Source organism: Neovison vison, chromosome X, assembly GCF_020171115.1.
Source record: "Neovison vison isolate M4711 chromosome X, ASM_NN_V1, whole genome shotgun sequence".
NCBI classification, from domain to species: domain Eukaryota; kingdom Metazoa; phylum Chordata; class Mammalia; order Carnivora; family Mustelidae; genus Neogale; species Neogale vison.
The window spans coordinates 3,433,679-3,440,225 of NC_058105.1; positions in this window are offsets into that span (position 1 = coordinate 3,433,679).

Genomic DNA, 6,547 nt, shown 5'->3' on the forward strand with positions numbered 1-6,547 from the left:
AATCTATGGGATATAACCCAAGCTGTACTTGGGAATATTTAGGATTTAAATATTTTTTTAAAAAGGAAAGAGATTGGGGGACCTGTGTGGCTCAGTTGGTTAAGTGACTGCCTTAGGCTCAGGTCATGATCCTGGAGTCCCAGGATGGAGTCCTGCATCAGGCTCCCAGCTCAGCAGGGAGTCCACTTCTCCCTCTGACTCTCCCCTCTCGTATACTCTCTCATTCTCTTTTTCTCAAATAAAATAAAATCTTTTTTTCAAAAAAAGGAGAAAGATTTAGTATTAATGAGCTAAGTATTCATTTAGCTAAGAAACTAGAAAACTACAAATAACAAGATGAACCAAAAAGGAAAGCAAAGGTAACTAGTATAGATAAAAGCTCTAGTGGGTAGTGCGCCTGGGTGGCTCAGTGGGTAAAGCCTCTGCCTTCAGTTCAGGTCATGGTCTCAGGATCCTGGGATTGAGGCCTGCACGGGGCTCTCTGGTCAGTGGGGAACCTGCTTCCCCCTATCTCTGCCTGCCTCTCTACCTACTTGTGATCTCTCTCTCTCTCTCTCTGTCAAATAAATAATTTTTTTAAAACAAGCTCTGGTGGGGCCATAGGGGTGGTAAGAGGTACTCTCCACCATTTGAGGAGGCAGTTCAAGATGGCAACATAAGAAAATCTGAACTCACCTTCTCCCACAGACACAACAAATCTATAGCTAGATATGAAATAATTACCTCTGAAAAAGACCTGAAAACTAGCTGAACAACCCCACAACAAAAGATAAAAGGGCCACACTGACACAGGTAGGATAGAGAGATGCAGTCTTTCCAAAAACCCTACTGCCAACACAGTGACCCACAATCAGGAGTCTCAAAAATATGGATTTTCTCAGTGAGGCATAAGAGCTTTATGCCCCACATCTGGCACTTCAGTACTTGGAACCAGTTAGAGAGATATGAGCTCCCCAAATCCCTGACTTTGAAAATGTATGGGACTTACACTCAGGAGATCCATAGGGCTGTAAGAGATTGAGATTCTACTCTTGAAGGACTTGCATGCAGGGACTACTGAGTACAATTTTTATGTTTTCACTCTACCTTGCTAGTGTTGGCAGTGGGATGTACCATTTTTGCACAGTTTTTGCTAGTACTGGTGGGCACACCTTGCCCACATCCTACCCTTGTGCCCCCCACCCCGGAGCCAGGCAGGTGGGTAGTCCATATTTGCATCACCCCTATAGCTCTTCCAGAACAGGTAGGCACATATAACCCATACAAAGGACAGCCCTTGAGGGCGTGGTTCAGTGGCCAGGGAGGATAGCATTCCTGGGCCCTACAGATCTAAAACCATCAGAAAGAAGGTTCTTGGCAGACTACCATCTACTGGGCACTGTACAAACAGCAGACCAAATCACACCCCATCTGCTGTGAAAAAGGCCTAGTTACTTGTTCTGGAGCTTCAGCCAGCTTCTGGGGCATGCTTCAGGATTACCACACATCTAGAGGCAATGAAAATTCTCTTAGGGAACACGGGCTGGGGGTTGCCATCATTTTGCTCTCCCTTAGCCTCACCCTGAGCAGTAAAAAGAAAGAAGAATTTTAAAAAGAACATCAAGCCAAATAACATTTGCATTCTAGGGGTCCCAGAAGGAGAAAAGAATGACAAATGGGCAGGAAACTTATTTGAAAAAAAATGGCTAAAAAATTCCCTGACCTGGGTAAGGAAACAGACATCCAGACTCAAGAAGCCCAGAGAATTCCAAAGAAATGAATCCAAAGAGGGAGAAGATATTTGTAAATGACATATTCAATAAAGGGTTCATATCTAAAACATATAAATAACTTATAAAATTCAACACAAAATAACAAATAATCCAATTTGAAAATGGGCAGAAGCATTAACAGATTTTTTCCAAAGAAGATATCCAGATGGCCAACAGACACATGAAAAGATGCTCAACATCTCTCATCATCAGGGAAACGCTAATCAAAACTACAACAAGATATCACCTCACACCTGTCAGAATGGCTAAAACCAACAACATAAGAAACAACAGGCATCAATGAGGATGTGGAGAAAAACTCTCTTGCACTGCTGGTGGGAATGCAGACTAGAGCAGCCACTGTAGAAAACAGTAGGGAGGGTCTCCAAAAAGTTAAAAATAGAGCTACCCTATGATTCAGCAAGTGCGCTTCTAGGTATTTACACCCTCCAAAAAAATACAGATTCAAAGGGATACATGCACCCCGATCTTTATAGCAGCATTATCTACAATAGCCAAGTTGTGAAAACAGCTCAAGTATCCATCAGTAGATGAGAGGATACAAAAGATGTGGTTTATATTATGGTGTGTGTGTGTGTGTGTGTGTGTGTGTGTGTGTGTGTGTAAATTACCTGGCCATAAAAAAGAATGAAATCTTGTCATTTGCAATGACATGGATGGTGCTAGAGAGTAGTATTCTAAGCAAAATAAGTCAGTCAGAGGAAGACAAACACTACAAGATTTCACTCATATGTGGAGTTTAAGAAACAAAACAAATGAGCAAAGGGGAGAAAAAGAGGGAGGGGACAAACCAAGAAACAGACTCTTAACTGTAGTGAATAAACTGATGGTTACCAGAGGGGAGGCAAGTGGGGGGGATGGGTTATACAGGTGATGGGGATTAAGAAGTACACTTGTGATGAGCAGCAGGTGTTGTATGGAAATGTTGAATCATTATATTGTACACCTGAAACTAATACTATATTATATGTGAACTAATTGGAATTTAAATAAAAAATTAAAACTATATTAGTATGATATTGGCAGGTGTCACATGCAGCATGGTGACTACAGTCAATATGTGGTACTGTGTACTTAAAAGATGCTAAGAAATTAAATCTTAAAAGTTCACATAAGAAGATAAAAAAGCATGCAACTTTGTATGGTGAGAGACCATAACTAGACTTACTGTGGTGATCATTTTGAAATGTATACAAATGTTGAATAATTCAAGTTATACACCTGAAATTAACACAGTATCATAGGTCAATTATACTTTAATTATAAAAAATGCTAAACTTGTGGAGACTATAATAAATGTATCCAAAAGTACAGAATAGGCATGGATGCAGGTTCCCCCTAGAGGCACTTGTTGAATGAGAGGGAAAATGGGGGAAGGGGTTTCCAGGTTACAGAGATTTTGCTAGTGGGCCCTGAGTCAAAGACCACTGTTTTATAACATGCTTGTGACCATAAGATTTGAATACAGAAAACACAAACGTACAACTTCAGTGCTCAGAGGCCCTGTATTCTCACCAGGTGAGTTGCATCCATCAGTCACAATGTTAATCAGAAATCTTAGATACAGATGCCAAATGTAGCTATACTTTATGGTTGATCACAGCATGTGGAATTGTTGAATCACTATGTGTACACTTGAAACTAATGTAACTGTGTATCAACCACATCTCAATAAAAAAAAAAACTTAGATACTCTGATCTAATGAATGTGAGTCAAACCCTCTCATCCCCTCTAAAGACTTTTACCAACTTGAGAGACAGTATCCCACAGCAATTTGTTTACATCAATGTCACACCCTGTCTCACACTGCCTTGTGCATTATCTACTTGTGTATGCTTTTCACCTCAACTCCCTTAGGCAAAGGGATTGTGTCTCTTTCTTCCTGGATCTGCCCCAGTACCTCCCCGGAGCCTTGATCAAGAAATAGTTGATGTGCAACAGAATAAGGGCATAAATGTACAGATACTCAAGAGTACAGAGTAACAATAAGTCTCCTTTTGTGTACAGTGACCTGGATAATGAAGGCACCATAGGCCCATTAAGCTACAGATGACAAGTACTCAACTGACAGAACAGAACGTAAAGAACATAGAGATCAAGTAAGAAATCAAGTAATATTTTAGCTGAGATACCACAGTGTGTTTCAAGACCAGTCAAAGATTTCAGAAAGGATTTATATATATTTTTAAACCATCATCAGCCCCCCACACATAGTACAATTTCAAGCTTCTAGAAAATCACTAACAAGATGGGAGACTGTTTGCTGACTAGGCTACCCTTGCAGTAATCGTTAGTTTCTTTTGCTCTTAGGGACAAAGATAAAATCTGGATCAAAAGAAAAAAAAAACAAAGAGGAAGTGTGATGGTTGAGGTAAATGAACACTGGCTAACATAAGAGAGATGAAAAGATCCATTCACACATCACCCACACTATCCATATTCACAGAGATCAAAAAGCTCAAGAGAAAAGTTGCCTTCTTTAGTAAACATCTCTATAGCCAACCATCTCTTCCATCCTATGCACAGTTCTCTTGAATTTGTTCACTAGCAAGGTCTTTAAACATCTGAGAGAGATGGTGATAGTTTTAATAGTATATGAGAACCAAGTGAACATAAATTGTGTAAGGCCCTAAATGAATGTGGCCAAGGGTGAGTCTTCCTTGATTAATTAGGGCAGGAGCTTTTTCCTATAGGGCCATTTATCCTTACACTTGCTCCCCTCTGGCCCATAGGCTAAGATAGGTTTAGATGACTTCTGAGGGATTTGTAACTGGGAAGGAAGCTTGGTTAGTGCACTTTTCTGCAGTAGAGGCTGGAGAAGTGGGGAGGAAATGGCTAAAAACATCAACAATTCTACAGAGAAATCCAACAACATGTTTCACCTCCTCCTAAATTCCTCTTCCTTAGCCTTGCAACTTCCATTTTTATTTTATTTCTCAACTCACTTACACACTACCTCTCCAAGGGAGTGGTCTTTCTGGAACCCCTAGACTAGTCCCATAGCACACCTACCGTGGTCACATTTCATTATAATTGTCCTCTAGACCAGAAGTTTATAAGGGCAAGAGTACTGCATCTGTGTTGCTCACAGTTAAATCCCTTGTATGAAGGACATTGCCCCACATTGAGTAAATGAATCAATTAACAAACAAATAAGCAGGGGTGTGGCCTAGATTAGGCAGGGCCAGTGGTCAAAATAGGTTTATCCAAAGAAACTGGAAGACTAAATACACATATGCTGTGATGATGGTGATTTTGTTAAAAAAAAATCCCAGAGAAATTAACTTGTTCCAAAGGAAGAAAAGTAAACAAATTGGCTACCTTGTCCTGTGTATCTTAAGTCTCAGGTCTGATTTCTTAGGCTCAGTAACAGAGAGGTCGGTGACTGGTTAATGTTTGAAGGGCTCCCACATTTCCAAAAGTATGTGAACAGCCAGTTTAAAGAGTTCTTTCTTAATTGTGTGCAAGCAGTATGGCTTGGATAGAGCAGTTTGGTGCAGTGGGAAAAAAATATGGAGTTTGGAGGCAAAAGAACTTCTATTTCACTCACACCCTCCATGTTACTATTTGCAGGATCATCTTGGTAGGGCTTGTAACCTCCGTAGACCCTCTAAATTCATCACCAAAAGAGGGAAAATGAAAACATCATTTGTGTCATATTTTTAAGAGTAATTGACAATCAGTGTCCAGCATAGTCCAACTCTGAGTCTATACTCAATACATTTCTATTTATTAGAATGGAATAAAATAGAATTGAATTGAAATATCCCTCTGACAGGTTTGAAGTGGCGGGGGGGTGGGAGGTTGGGGTACCAGGTGGTGGGTATTATAGAGGGCACAGCTTGCATGGAGCACTGGGTGTGGTGAAAAAATAATGAATACTGTTTTTCTGAAAATAAATAAATTGGGAAAAAAAAAGAAATATCCCTCTGACAACTTCAAAACCTGGAGCATCACTTACTCTTTTCTCATTTCTGACACATAGTAGGAGCTCTGTAATCAGTACATTGAAATTGAATAGCCAGGTTCAAATGAAGTGTTCAGGATTACATTCTGACCTAGATAGCTATGTTTTTGCTAACTTATTTTATGACCATTACTCAACAAATCTTCATTGACCAGCTAATATGTGCAAGGCCCTGTTCCAGGCTTACTGGAAGATCATGGAGGCTGAGTGAGAAGAAGAATAGAAATGAGGACATCATAATACCTGCAATCTCCCTAAGTCCTAAGCCACTATTGGCAAGTCCAGCCCATTGAGATGAATTGCTTTTCTTCTCTGAAAATATCTTCACTTTCCTAGTCCAGACCCCATTGATACTACTTAAAGTGTCTGTGATTTGCCCTCATTTCCTATGCATTTGCTGGAACAGAGAAATGGAAGTCAATTGATGCATATATTTGGAATTGATTACATTAGGATTTCTCTTAGTGAGATAATCACATGAAAGACTTAAGAGCATAGAAATCTAATCACACTCAATCTTCTCATGTGATATATTTTTTATTTTCATTTATTGGAAGAAAATTTTGACTATCATTCCTCCATTAGTAAGAGTATTATACACTTCATTTTAAATGTGCTGCCTCCTAGCTACTACCCAGCTAGCCTGGTCAGGACATTTCATCTCTAGAGATGAATCATCATCAAGAACCACTCCCTCTTCTTTGGCTTTGGTCCAGCTACCTACCAATGAACGATGGGATTTATCTTCTCATTTCTAATACTCATCTATAAATCTAAACCTATAGAAATAAAATTTTATACTGCAGT